This window comes from Phragmites australis, chromosome 24, assembly GCF_958298935.1.
Source record: "Phragmites australis chromosome 24, lpPhrAust1.1, whole genome shotgun sequence".
Taxonomy (NCBI): domain Eukaryota; kingdom Viridiplantae; phylum Streptophyta; class Magnoliopsida; order Poales; family Poaceae; genus Phragmites; species Phragmites australis.
In genome coordinates this window covers 9,301,334-9,315,875 of record NC_084944.1, presented here as the reverse complement: position 1 = coordinate 9,315,875, position 14,542 = coordinate 9,301,334, and the positions used below count along the sequence as shown (strand labels likewise).

The 14,542-nt window shown below is 45.1% G+C and overlaps 1 pseudogene; it reads left to right on the top strand.

Moving 5' to 3' along the window:
- The window catches only part of LOC133907173 (probable serine/threonine-protein kinase PBL3), a 29,462-nt pseudogene extending 18,148 nt beyond the window's left edge, over positions 1 to 11,314 (top strand).
- Positions 11,315 to 14,542: the final 3,228 nt, after the last annotated feature.

Here is a 14,542-nt window from a genome sequence, read left to right as displayed (position 1 = left end):
AAGTGACCTTGCCAACAAGTGTCTGGTTAGACTAGTTGATAAGCTCAGCGTGCATTTACGCAGCAAGAGGCGTTTCAGTTGGAAGGTGGAAGTTAGGAATCTGCTTGCAGCCGTTGCGCCTTGCTGACTGGCTGATTTTTTAGTTTGTAGATTCTGCTACCAGGACTAGAATATGTATCAACTGCATTGTTGCGCCTCCTAAATGAAGGAACTTGCTCATTAATTAGGTTAGCCATATGCAGCTGAATGGATGTATGAAGCGCCCGATGTTCTTACGCATATTTTTTGTGTTTGTTGTTGCACCCGTCAGATCAATCAAAAGCAGCAAGCAAAACAAGTATATCATCAAACACATCTACTACCAAAAGTGGTTCGACTCTGTCATCTTTGACTCTGCCTTCATACAAAGAAAGGAGTGAGCTTCCTACTCCTAGGACAGAAGGAGAAATCCTGTCATCACCAAATTTGAAGGCGTTCCCATTCAGTGATCTCAAGACTGCAACGAAGAATTTCCTGTCAGACAGTCTTCTTGGGGAAGGAGGATTTGGCTATGTGTATAAAGGCTGGATTGATGAGCAAACTCTTGCTCCTTCGAAGCCAGGAAGTGGTATGGTTGTAGCCATCAAGAAGCTAAAACCAGAAGGTTTACAGGGCCACAAGGGATGGCTGGTAAGTTTGCCAGTGCTTTAGCTTACATTCCAAATTTATCAGTGATACTTTAATGTTTAATATATTGCAATTACTCTGCTGTAGACAGAGGTTGACTACCTTGGCCAACTTCACCACAAGAATCTTGTTAAGCTCATTGGCTATTGCTCAGATGGTGATAACCGAGTCCTCGTGTATGAGTTCATGCCTAAAGGAAGTTTGGAGAATTATCTATTCAGACGTATGTTTTTATTTTAATGCAACTTCTCTTGTGAAATCCATGGGTTCGTTATCTTAAAATTTGTCCTAAGTACAAAGAAACTTCCATTCTTTTAGGAGGCGTGGATCCTTTACCCTGGGGAATAAGACTCAAGGTTGCCATTGGGGCTGCTAGAGGTTTGTCATTTTTGCATGACACTGAGAACCAAGTTATATATCGTGATTTCAAGGCATCAAACATTCTCCTTGACTCGGTATAAATTGAAAACGGCTACTCACTGTTGTTCCGAGCATAGTTCTACTTTGGCAAATGTTCTTTTTTTTTACTTCTTTTTTCCATCAATGCAGGAGTTCAATTCAAAGCTTTCAGACTTTGGCTTGGCGAAAGCAGGTCCAACTGGAGATAGAACACATGTTTCTACACAAGTCATGGGTACACGAGGTTATGCAGCTCCAGAATATGTTGCAACAGGTTAGAAAACGAAGCCAACTTTGAGTTTGCATAATTTATTTCGAGTTGGTACAAATTTACCTAACGACCAAGTGTCTTTACTCACTTGATGTTTGTCATTTGTTCAATTTTATATACCATCAACTAGAACTAGAGTTTCTTTATATCACCTCAATGTTCAATATAAGCTCCTGATTTGTGTAGCTAAAATGGTATGCGACTTTTGGTAACCTAAATCATTTTTGCCAATTCCACAGGCTTACTTGTTTATGGTCGTAAATTACGATCTCACTTTTCTCTCAGGGATTTGGTATACACTCTGATTAATACCAGGGGCGGACCCACAGGGTGGTCCTGGTAGGCCCAGGACTACCCTAGTCCAGCCCAATCTTTAGCCCGGTTCGTAAAAAAATCAAAAAAGCCCAAATAACACCGAACAGTCCCACGTCAGCGTCAAGCCGCAAATCGACACTTCGGATGCCTCCTCGTAGTCCTCGCCTGGCGAGCGGAACCCATCTGGCATCTACCCGATCCGCGGATCCGGCGATCCCGACTACTCTACGCTCTGCGGACGGCCGAAGTGGCGGAGCCGGACACGGGACTCCTCACGCCTGCGCTTGCCGCCTAGCCGCCTACGCCAGTCGCCAGACGCCAATACCGCAGACTCGCAGGGGCGCAGCGCAGACTCCATCACTCCGCAGTACGCCCACCGCCCACGCGCCTACGCGACTACGCCTGCGCCCTACGGCCCTGCGCTGCGCTGCGCAGCTACGCCAGGAGCCCAGGACTACCGAGTACCGAGCGTGATGCGGTGACGGCTGACCGCTGAGCCGACAGAGCCGTCAGAGTGCAGCTGCACAGGATTGTCAGCAGGAGCGTGAGAACTGAAGACGTGAGTGTGTGACCACTTACCAGAGGAGGTGGACTAGTCGATTTGACCACTGAGTACTGACTACATTGGGAAGAGGTGATTAGGTGAGCTAGCGTCAGTTGTTTGCCTGTTTCACTTTTCATGTCAATATGTCATGGTCCATGATTCCCATGATTCCATGTTGTGCATCAGACATCAGTGCATTGCAATATCGATTATCGCATGCCTGCTAGCGCCCAGCTGAGCTCTTGTCTTGTGTATTGATCAGGTTCAGGTGACGATCTTGCAGAGATGAAAAGGTAGGGAGATATTGCCTCGCTTTTCCGGAAACATGAAGCAAAGACAAAGAAGATTCTGACTGAAAAGCATGCTCAAACTCAAGAAGAAGAACCATCTCGTGTTCCGGTTATGGCTGAAGAGCAATCTCAAGAACAACTACATCATGTTCTGATTCCGGTTGTGTCCGAAGAGCGACCTCAAGAACAAGATCCACTATCAATTTGTGATGTTGATCATCTCGAACATGATCCTGACTTAAGAGTGCCTATTGCAAGCTATAATGTCAATGATCAAAATGTGATTCGGAGAGGATATATTCTAAAAGGTCCATGCCAACCTTATGCCCATGATTACCTAACAAGGAACATATACGGTAAAGATCGTCGCTTCAGTATTATTTGGTTCCATAAATATCCTTGGCTTGAATATAGTATTGAGAAGGATGCAGCATTTTGCATGATATGTTATTTGTTTAGCAAGGGAGGCAGTAAATTTGTTAAGGGTGGTTGGAGAAATTGGAATGTAGGTAATGATGCACTTGAGAAACATGTGGGAGGTATAGATAGTGCTCATAAAGCTGTGCAAGAGAGATATGATTTATTTGTGCAAGGTAAACCAATTGATGATGTTATTCTTGAGGTGTCACAACATGATCTAAGTCTCTACAAGGCTAGGTTAACCTATTCACTTAGATGTTTGAGGTTTCTTTTGCGTCAAGGTTTGTTATGCCGTGGACATGATGAAAGTGAGGAATCTAGCAATAAAGGGAATTTCCTTGAACTTTTGGACTGGCTTGCAGGAAATAATGAAGAGGTTAATAAGGTTGTTCTGAAAAATGCTCCAAGAAATTGCATTTTGACTTCCCCTAAGATACAAAAGCAAATTATTAAATGTTGTGCAGGGGAAACCACTAGACACATAATTGAAGAACTTGGTGATGACCACTATGCAATTCTAGCTGACGAGTTTAGTGATATATCACATAAAGAACAACTAGCTCTTTGTTTACATTATGTTGATAAACTTGGAAGGGTATGTGAGAGGTTTTTTGGAGTAATTTATGTAGCCAATACTAGTTCTTTGCCACTTAAGACAGCAATTCGGTCTTTACTTGTTAGTCACCACTTGACTCTTACTCAAATTCGTGAGCAAGGATATGATGGAGCTAGTAACATGAAAGGAGAGATTAATGGGCTGAAAACATTGATAATGAAAGAGTCTCCTTCTGCTTATTACATCCACTGTTTTGCACATCAACTCCAATTGGCTCTTGTTGCTGTTGCCAAGGGAAATATTGGTTGTGCTACTTTCTTTGGACAAGTTTCTCGCTTGCTGAATATTATTGGAGTTTCTTGTAAGCGACATGACATGCTTCGAGATGTTAGAGCTCAAAAACTTAAGATTGCACTAGAGTTGGGTGAAATAGACAGTGGGAGTGAATTAAATCAAGAGATGGTGATAACTAGGCCTGGTGACACTCGGTAGGGTTCTTATTACAAAACTATTTTGCACATTATTGATATGTATTCTACAATTCGAGAAGTACTTATAACTCTTGGAAAGGATCCCAAACAAAGAGATGATTGGTCAAACATACATGCTATGGATGATGTTTTGGAGTCATTTGAGTTTGTTTTCAATGCACACTTGATGTTTATCATTCTTGGATACACAAATGAGTTGTCTCAATCTTTGCAAAAGAAGGACCAAGATATTGTTAATGCAATGTCACTTGTGACTTTGGCGAAGGGAAGACTGCAACAAATGAGGTCTCATGGGTGGGAAGAATTCTTCGAAGAAAAGGTTAAATTATTTTGCATTAAACATGGCATTGATATTCCTACATTGGATGGTAGATATGTGCCTCATGCAAGATCCCCACGGTTTTATCTGGTTCAAACAATTGATGATCATTATAGAAGAGAAGTATATATTGGTGTCATTGATCAAATTTGGCAAGAGCTTGATAATCGATTTGATGAGGTAAATATGGAGTTGCTTATTTGCATGTCAGCCTTGAGTCCCTTCAATTCTTTTGATTCTTATGATGCACATAAAGTCCTTAGGCTTGCCAAGTTTTATCCTAAGGACTTTTCAAGTGTGGAATTGATAAGACTTGAACTCCAACTTGATAACTTTATTGATGACATGAGGAAAGATGACAGATTCAAAGGCCTAAACAATCTTGGTGAGCTCTCTATTAGGTTTGTTGAAACGAATAAGCATGTTATTTATAACTTAGTGTATTTGCTTCTTAAGTTGGTATTGATCCTACCGGTGGCGACTGCAAGTGTTGAAAGAGTATTTTCGGCATTGAGTTTAGTGAAAGATAAATTGAGAAATAGAATGGGTGATGAGTTATTGAATGACTGTTTAGTCACATATATCGAGCGAGATATCTTCTCCAAGGTAAGTGAGGATGACATAATTGAAACAGAATAGAGATCGAGAGAGATATGATGTTTAGGCTAATTGCCGCATGGCTGGAGACCTGGGCGTGCTCTTTATATATACGGCCAGCAGGTGCCGTGATATACAAGAGAAATCAACCAAATATGGTTGAGATTACAACAGTTGGGATACAATTCCATATATACCCGGTGAATACCAAATACAAGAAGAAACTTCTATACAAGGGAGATTTTATCTCTAATACCCGCCCGCAGTCCTTGCGTGGATTCAGGAGGAGACCGAACGCCTAGATTGGACTTGAAATCTGAAAACAGTTGTGTAGGCAAGCCTTTTGTCATGATGTCGGCAAACTGATGAGAAGAAGGCACATGAAGCACTCGAACTTCATTGAGAGACACCTTTTTCCCGAACGAAGTGAATGTCGATCTCGATGTGCTTGGTGCGACGATGCTGGATTGGGTTTGCGGACATGTAGACAGTGCTGATGTTGTCACAATACACAACTGTTGCCGTTGCAAAAGGTTGGTGGAGCTCCTGCAAAAGTTGTCGTAACCAACAGCATTCCGCGATGGCATGAGCAACAGCACGGTATTCAGCCTCAGCGCTAGATCGTAACACAGTCGTTTGACGCTTAGAGGACCAAGAAACCAAGTTGTCACCAAGATAGATGCAGTAGCCCGAAGTGGAGCGTCTGGAATTTGGGCATCCGGCCCAGTCAGCATCAGAATATGCTGTTAGCGTCGAGGGAGAGGAAGAACCGATGAAAAGCCCCAGGTCAAAAGATCCTTTGACGTATTGAAGTATTCTCTTGATCAAGGCAAGGTGGGGCTCTCGTGGATCATGCATGAACAAACACACTTGTTGGACTGCATATGCCAAGTCAGGGCGTGTGAGCGTAAGGTACTAGAGAGCCCCAGCAAGGCTCCTGTACTCAGTAGGATCAGTAACTGGAGCACCGTCTGTGGCGGATAGCTTGGCCCGAGTGTCAACAGGTGTCGCTGTAGAGTGACACTCGACCATGCCGGCACGATGAAGAAGATCAACGGCGTAGTGACGTTGAGACAGAAATAGCCCGTGTGATGTCCGAGAAATAGAAATGCCAAGGAAGTGGTGCAACTCGCCGAGATCCGTCATGGAGAACTCCGAGTGAAGGCGTGCAATGATGCGCCTAAGGAGCTGTGGGGTAGAGGCCGTGAGGATGATGTCAGCAACGTAGAGAAGAAGGTATGCAAGATCAGCTCCATCCTTTAATATGAACAGAGAAGTGTCGCAGACCGAAGCGATGAATCCCATGGTGCGTATGTGAGTAGCAAACCTTTGGTACCATGTGTGAGGTGCTTGCTTCAAGCCATATAAGGACCTGTGTAGACGACAGACATGCTCCGGATGTGAGGAGTCGACGAAGCCAGACGGTTGCTGGCAATATACTGTCTCGTCAAGAGTACCATGCAGAAAAGCATTTTTGACGTCCAGTTGATGAATAGGCCAACATCTGGAGGCGGCGAGGCTGAGGACGACGCGGATCGTGGAGGTTTTCACGACGAGGCTGAACGTCTCTTCAAAATCGAGGCCGGGTTGCTGAGAAAATCCACGAACAACCCACCTTGCTTTGTGACGAGCAAGGGAGCCATCTGAGTGAAACTTGTGCTTGTATATCCACTTGCCGGAGACAACATTGGCACCTGGCGGTTTCGGGACGAGAGACCAAGTACCATTGTCGATGAGTGCACGATACTCCTCCATCATAGCATTACGCCAGTTGGGATCCGTAAGTGCGCTTCGGTAGTTGGAAGGAAGTGGAGACATAGCCGGTGTTGCGGTAGCAGATAAGTTGAGGTGGTGGACCGGCTTCACAATGCCGGCAGCTGCTCGGGTGACCATTGGATGAGGTCCTGGCATAGGGCGAGCAGCCGGCTGGGCCTGTGGAAGAGGTTGCACGGGTGCTGGAACATGCACCGGTACAGACGAGGAGGCCGAGACGTCGGGTGATGCCACGGCAGTGTGGAGACGTCGGCATCAGAAGCTGGCTAGTGACGCACCGACCGAGGACGCCGAGTGTAGACAGCCTGGCAAGCTTGCGCAGGGGCTGCTGTCGCAGTTGCATTGGTCGACGGAGCAGTTGGCGCTGCGGCCAACGCACCGCTTGATCTGGTGGCCACCGGTGGAGCCACAGATGCAGCACCGTGGGCAGTCGGTGGAGCAGGGGGCGCTGCAGCCAGCGCACCGCTTGACGTGGAGGCCACCGGTGTTGCCACAGATGCACCAGAGAGGGCTGCAGTGCCGTGAGCATCAAGCGAGTCGGCCAGACCGGCCGAAGTAGTGGCGCCACGCAGCACGGGTCGTGCGCTTGACGTCGACGGCAAGAAGAAACCTGCATTATCCTCGGACACTAGAAAATCCAGTGAGTTAGAAATAGAAGCTGGGTTGGAAGAAGGTGGTCCGGCGAAAGGAAACACCGTTTCATCGAAGATCACGTGGCGAGAGATGTAAATGCGACCCGTGACGGGATCGAGACATCGATACCCCTTATGTGAAGTGGGGTACCCGAGAAAGACACAAGCTACGGATCGAGGCGAGAGTTTGTGTTTTACGGTGGCTGAAATGTTAGGATAGCAAAGGCATCCAAACACGCGAAGATGGTCAAGGTTGGGAATTTGGTTATGGAGTTTGTGGTAGGGGGTAGAATTTTGGATGGAAGAGGATGGTCGCCTATTTAGCAGATAAGTGGCAGTGGCAAGGGCTTCAGCCCAGTAGGATGCTGGCATGGAAGCATGGAACAGGAGCGTGCGCACGGTGTTGTTGATGGTGCGAATCGCCCGTTCGGCTTTGCCATTTTGCTGTGACGTATAAGGGCAAGAGAGCCGGACATGAATTCCGTGATCGGCAAGGAAAGTCATTGTGTTGGAATTGATGAATTCTGTGCCATTATCTGCTTGAATGGAACGAAGGGATGAGCGAAATTGAGTAGCGATGTATGCGTGGAATCGAACTATATGGGCATGTACTTCTGATTTTTGTCTGAGTGGAAAGGTCCAAAAGAAATGGGAGAAATCATCAATAATGACCAGATAGTATTTGAAACTAGAGTTGCTCAGTAATGGAGATGTCCATACATCGCAATGTACTAACTGGAACGGTTCTGTTGTGGTAGAATCAGAGGAACCAAAGGGCAGACGTACGTGCTTGCCAAGTTGACAGGCATGGCAAGTGGTACGATTTGTTTTATTACACGAGATAATAAACGACTTTTGAAGAACAGCAAGGGCATCACGACCAGGATGACCGAGACGCTGGTGCCAAACACTAGCGGTAGCAGCAAGGGTGACTGGAGTGGTTGAAGGTGATGATGTATCCGGCAGGAAGGTGCACAAGTCCCCATGACTATTGGAGCGTAGAGTCACGCGCCGGGTCTTGAGGTCCTTGATGGAAAAACCAAAAGGATCAAACTCGATAGAACAAGCATTATCTCGTGTAAATTGATGAACAGATATGAGGTTCTTAATCAAAGAAGGCACAAAAAGAACATTGTTGAGATGAAAAGTGGACGTAGGTGTGTAAAGCGAAGCGTCACCGCGGACAAAAGCACGAGTAGTTGAGCCATTGCCAATGGTGACGAGAGAGGGAGATGATGAAATGGAGAGAGGATGGAGTTTACCATCATCGGATGTCATGTGCGTAGAAGCACCTGAGTCCAGGATCCACCCTTCATGTCCCTGAGTGGACAAATTATTCATTGCTACTATGAGGGCGGCTTGATCCCATGCAGGATCGGCTGTCGGAGCAGACGATGTAGTCGGTGGAGCAGTCATTGTGAACGCCTGAGCTGGAGGAGGGGTAGGAGGCTGGGGGCCTAGGATTCCGGCCTGCGGTGCGCCCGGCGAGAAGCAGACCCATGGCCCAGCCAGGGTTGGTGTAGACGACGGGGTCTGCTGTCGAGGAGGACCGCCATAGCTAATCTTTCCTTTCTTGTTCTTCTTCTTTCCTGAGCCGTGGTCACCTGCACGGGGCGCCTGAGTGGAGCCGCAGGAAGTCAAAGAGCAGCGCTGATTGCGCTGAAAGTTTGCGAGGAGAGCAGTGGCGGAGGCGATGCGAGACTCGCTGTCCATGCGCATCTCTTGCATAATGAGCTGTGACCGCATGTTGGTGAATGATGGAAGCTGCGCTGCCATGGAGATGCTCGTGGCCGCGTTGGAGAAACGCGGGCTGAGGCCGCGCAGAGTGTTGATGACGAGAGTGGAGTCACTGACAGGATGGCTGACGTCGCGGAGGGCATCGGTCACGCTTTTCATCTTCTGGAAGTAGTCCGCGATGGACATTGTACCTTGCATCAAGGAGTGAAACTCGCTGTTGAGCTAGATAGCGCGAGCCTCCTTGTTGTCGCGGAACTGAGACTCCAGCTGCGTCCACAGGTCGTAGGCGGACTGGTTTGGCTGCATGACGAAGGCGAGGAGGTCGATGGAGACGGAGCCGTACAGCCAAGACTTGACTGTGTAGTCGTCCTGCACCCAGTTCGGGTCGCCCGGCGTCGGTGTAGCCTGCTGAACGTGTGGAAGAAGGTTGAACTTGCCGCAGAGCGCGAGGAAGAAGGTGCTCCACATGGTGTAGTTTGATTCCTACAGGTTGAGGACGACGGGGAGGCGGACAGCAGCAGTGTGCACCGAAGGGGGCATCGCCGGGGCGACGCTGGTGTTCAGAGCGCCATTAGCGGTGGAACCCATCGGCCAGGAAGGGAGAGTAGCGGAAGGTGGATTGGATCGATTAAAATCCTGATACCATGAAACAGAATAGAGATCGAGAGAGATATGATGTTTAGGCTAATTGCCGCACGGCTGGAGACCTGGACGTGCTCTTTATATATACGGCTAGCAGGTGCCGTGATGTACAAGAGAAATCAACCAAATATGGTTGAGATCACAACAGCCGGGATACAATTCCATATATACCCGGTGAATACCAAATACAAGAAGAAACTTCTATACAAGGGAGATTTTATCTCTAATCATAATCAAGTCTTTCATGACCATGCGAAAGCACAAAGTGAAGAATCTAGAATAGTATCGTAATATAATGTAATCTTCTATTTATGTAAGACCTTATGTCATGTCGAGACTATTTATATTACGGTTTTATAAATTTGGGATTTATTGTTGAATTTACGATATTATACTGAATTACCGAATTTGTATTATCTTTTGTCCAATTTTATACTCTTTTACCAAATTTATGGTCTTAAAAATTTAGATGCCTACCCTATGAAAAAATCTTAGATCCGCCACTGATTAATACACCGCAGATTTTTGGTGTTACCTTACAATTTCCCTATTATGGCAATGGAATTTGGCATCATGGTGTATATTTTGTTAAAATCACTTTCTGATTTTAGCACCACCAAGAAAACGTTCTGCTTGCTGTTTGTCAAATGCCTTGTTTTCTGAATTACCATCATGTTATAGTCTCATAAAAAATTGGAAATATTCGGTCCCTTTTAAAACTAACTTGTGATGAGAGCGTGCAGATCCATTCTTGAATTTTTTTTTTCCTTGAAGGAAAACAGAATGGGAGTCTTCTAATGCATAGAGTTATATATCAAATAGAGAAGCCCACGTGTACAGGGTCCATTCTTGAATATTAGGCATACAAGTGATTAACTGATACAAACGTGAATGACAAGAAACTGCTGAGCAATGAAATATGTTTTGGTTACACAGTATCTCATATTGTCCAAAAAATGGTACAGGTCGCCTCTCTGTAAAGGCAGATGTCTACAGCTTTGGTGTCGTTTTGCTGGAGTTTACTAACTGGAAAGCGAGCCTTAGACAAATCGAAGCCTGTATCAGAGCAGAACCTAGTCGACTGGGCAAGACCCTACCTGGGCGACAAGCGTCGGCTCTACCGCATCATGGACCTGAAGCTGGGTGGGCAGTACCCGAAGAAAGGTGCTCACGCGGTAGCGAGCATCGCCCTGCAGTGCATCCGCAACGAGGCCAAGATGCGGCCTCCGATGTCGGAGGTCCTGGAGAAGCTGGAGCAGCTGCAGGACCCTAAGTATAATGTCGCTGGGCCGCAGGTCGACACGCAGAGGACGATGATGTCATCGGGTTCCGTCCCTAGGTCGCCCATGAGGATGCAGCCCTCGCCGCGGCGCCTGTCAGGGGGTTCGGCATCCCCGTTGCCGGCAGCAGACTCCCCACTGCCGACTTGCAGGACTGCAGAAGTGCACTAAAGGCTCCGCAAGCTAGGATGGGATGTAGTGTGTCTGTTGTAGCTGTTCGTTCCCTGTAGCTTTATATTTTGGCTGTGTGTCCAATCAGTGTAGTTTTTGTTTGAGGCTGAATGCATCTGAGTCTGGTGTGTGACTTGTGAGAGAATAGAGATTGAACATGAGTACGCCATTCCGATCATTTGTTGTTCCTTTGAGCAAATGGATTCTCAGTTTTGAGTGAAGATAAGCTGGTCACCTGTCATTTCTTCGCCCCAGTGTTCTCGTATGTGCACAGTTTGCGCTTTGCTGAATTTGGCCTGCAATGCTTTGTGAACTTGTGATCATTGTAATGTGCTGTTTTCCTTGAGTAACTTTCAGCAACTGCCATCCAAGCAGATTTTGGATGTGATTTAGTGCCTTTCTAAGTCAAAACTGCCAAGTTATCAGAGACAGGCATCCATGACATTGTGGTGCAGGGATAGTCCTGGTGCAAGCACTCACTTTTTATTATTACCTCCCTTCATTGTACATTTGTGTTCTCTAGCCTTGCAAGGTGCACCACGACTCGAGTCTCTGATTCTTCAGTGGCCAAAGCTAAAAGGAATCCTGCCAAAAAAAAAGCAATTAGCTGACACCAGAATGCTCAGAAGTTTGAAGAAACCCTGAATGTTCCAGTTAGCTGGCATCAGAGTTGGGGTGAAAAAGACTCAAAAGGAAGGGAGAATTCACCTCTGAATCTGCAGGAATCGGTATCAGTGCTTCTCATGGCAGTAGCCAGTAGCTGCGTTAGCTGATGACGGGCACCCGAGCCCAGCCCAGCCCGATTTCGCTGGCCCCACAGACTTAACGGTCGGGCCTGGGCACAGTTTCCAGGACCATAATAAACCGGGCCTTTTGTTAACCTAGCCCGCAAAATGCTCAGGTCTCAGGTCGGCCTACCAACTGGGTAGGGATGCAAGTGGATCGACCCATCAGCACACTCGAAATGAGCTACCAATTACCGGTGTTCGCCTAGGAATTTTTTTATTTTTATATTTTCTAATATTAATATTTAAATAAATAGGTTTTGATTGATGCCTATTTCTGTAATTCTTTTCGTCAGTGTCTATTTATTTGAATATTAAGGTTAGAAATGCTTACGCCTATTCCTACCATTCATTGTATAAGAATATAATTATTTAAATATTAATGTTAAAAAATGTTTAAAAAAATTCGCCCAGTATGAGCAGGTTTGATCCCTGGGACGTAACCCGTGCTTCTCGTCGGGATTTTTTTTCTAGTAGCGTCTGAATTGAATCTAGGTTAAATCAGAATACACATATATACGCGTTCAGTGATACTACATGTTTCCGCTTACTGTAGGCATTGAGCCTCTCAATCCCTTCTTAGCTTGTATGCGCACGTGTAGTATGAGTTTGAAGTGCGTCCCGCGCACTAGAGGCTCGAGCTCCTCAATCTCTTCTTAGCTTGTGTGCGCACGTGTAGTGTGAGTTTGGAGTGCGTCCCAAGACCTTGAGCCTCTCAATCCCTTTTTTATCGTGTGTGTGCGCGTAAAATAAGTTTAAAGTGCACGAGTAATATGCGTCCCCTGTAAACCCTCTCAAAAAAACGTGAAAAAAAGTAAACTTCAATTGAAACAGAGTGGATTTTGGGCGAGCCCATTTGCATCATACGAGCAAGCGTGGTAACTCTACAATAATATAATTATCGCATGCATAAAGTGAGGGCGAAACTAGAACTCCAAAGATCCAAGTAGACATTTTAACATGTTTGAGACTAGATAGTGCACATGTTTGGGACTAGGTGGTACACACGAGGTTGAAATTAAATTGCTAATAACGGAGATTTATTTTTTTCTATAGTGCCAGTGCACTCGGGTTGGCTAATGTAGCTTCGCCCTACATAAAAGGGATTTTTTTAATAATATTATTTTGTTGGGAAATTGCAAAAATAATAATCAATTTTGAAAATTTGCAAGAATAGATAACTATCAGCACGCGGAGTGCCGACTATTGACCTATCGGCACTCCGAGTGTCGACTCCTACGTGGTTGTGAGCCCAGGGACTTATCGGCACACGGAGTGCGGACAAGTGGTGGGCACAACGAAAGGGGTGCCACGTAGGCTATTTGTGGTGTGAAGGGAACTGTCGATACTTCGAGTGCTGACAGGTGACGTGTCATTATCTGTTGGTACGCGAAATACTGACAGGTGCCACGTTAGGTCTGTCGACACATGAAGTACCAACATGTTTATTTATATTCCCCGGTCGCTGATTCCTTTCCCGTACGCGACCGTTGCAACAGAGAGGCGCAGTGAGCAAGCGAGAGGCGTGGTGGGTGAGCGAGTGTAGGCGGCAACGCACGGGCGGCGGGCAGGTGATGGGAGATGGCGTGCAGCGGGCCGGTGGGCGACGACGGGCTGGCGAGCAGTGGTGGACCGATGGGCGTTAGAAAATAGGAATAGTTAGGAAATTTGAAATTAGAAAAAATAGTAGGATATGAAATTAGTAAATAATTAGAAAAATATTAGGTGATTTAAAAAATAGAATAAAATAGTTAGAAATTAGGAATAGTTTTAAATATTAGAAAAACCGTAGGATACTAGAAAAATAGTAGAGAATAGTTAGAAATATTATAAGTACTTAAAAATAATGGAAAAATAGTTAGAAAATATTAGAGAGAAAATATTTAGAAAATTTCCCAATAAAATAATGTTATTAATTAGAAAATAGTTACAAATAATTAGATACTTTAGAAAAATAAGTATATGAAATTTAGAATATAATAGGTACGGTTTGGAAATTACCTATAGGCAGAAAATATAGTATAGTTAGTTAGGAAATATAAAATAGTTGAAATATTTCGGTAATTTAGAGTTGAAATATGTTATTTAATGTTCTTCGAAAATTTGATATTATTCGACGTAGAATAGAGAAGTTAGCATAAAGCATACATAGTTCAGACAATCTAGAATAGTTTGAAGTTGAATTGTTATGAATATGTAGGATATTTAGAATGTAAATAGAGTATTTTTTGGTAGCATTATATTTAGATTGGTATAGTGTCAATAGAAAGTGTATAGTATCGGTGATATTAGATGGTTATGTAGAATACAAGTGTTGAGGTTGAATAGATATTGCATTCATTGATGTTGTATGTTGATTACAATTAATTAACTTAACAGAGTATAGTATTGTTGTTAAATCAGAGATGTCGACCGTGTTGGGGTTTAGGGTTTTTTACAGCTCTGGATATATCATGTATTGTGATAGTGGGGTGGATTTGAGTAACTTCCAGTATGTGGACATAGAATTGAGTAGTTCGGGAGAGATGCGGCGGGCCCAAGTGTTAGGTTGATTGTATACTTTGCTGCAAGTTAGTCTGGCACATCAATGGCTGACAGTGAAGGTTCTGATTCCTAGACGTCGTGAAACGGGGTACCAGTGGGAGCTCTGTGAG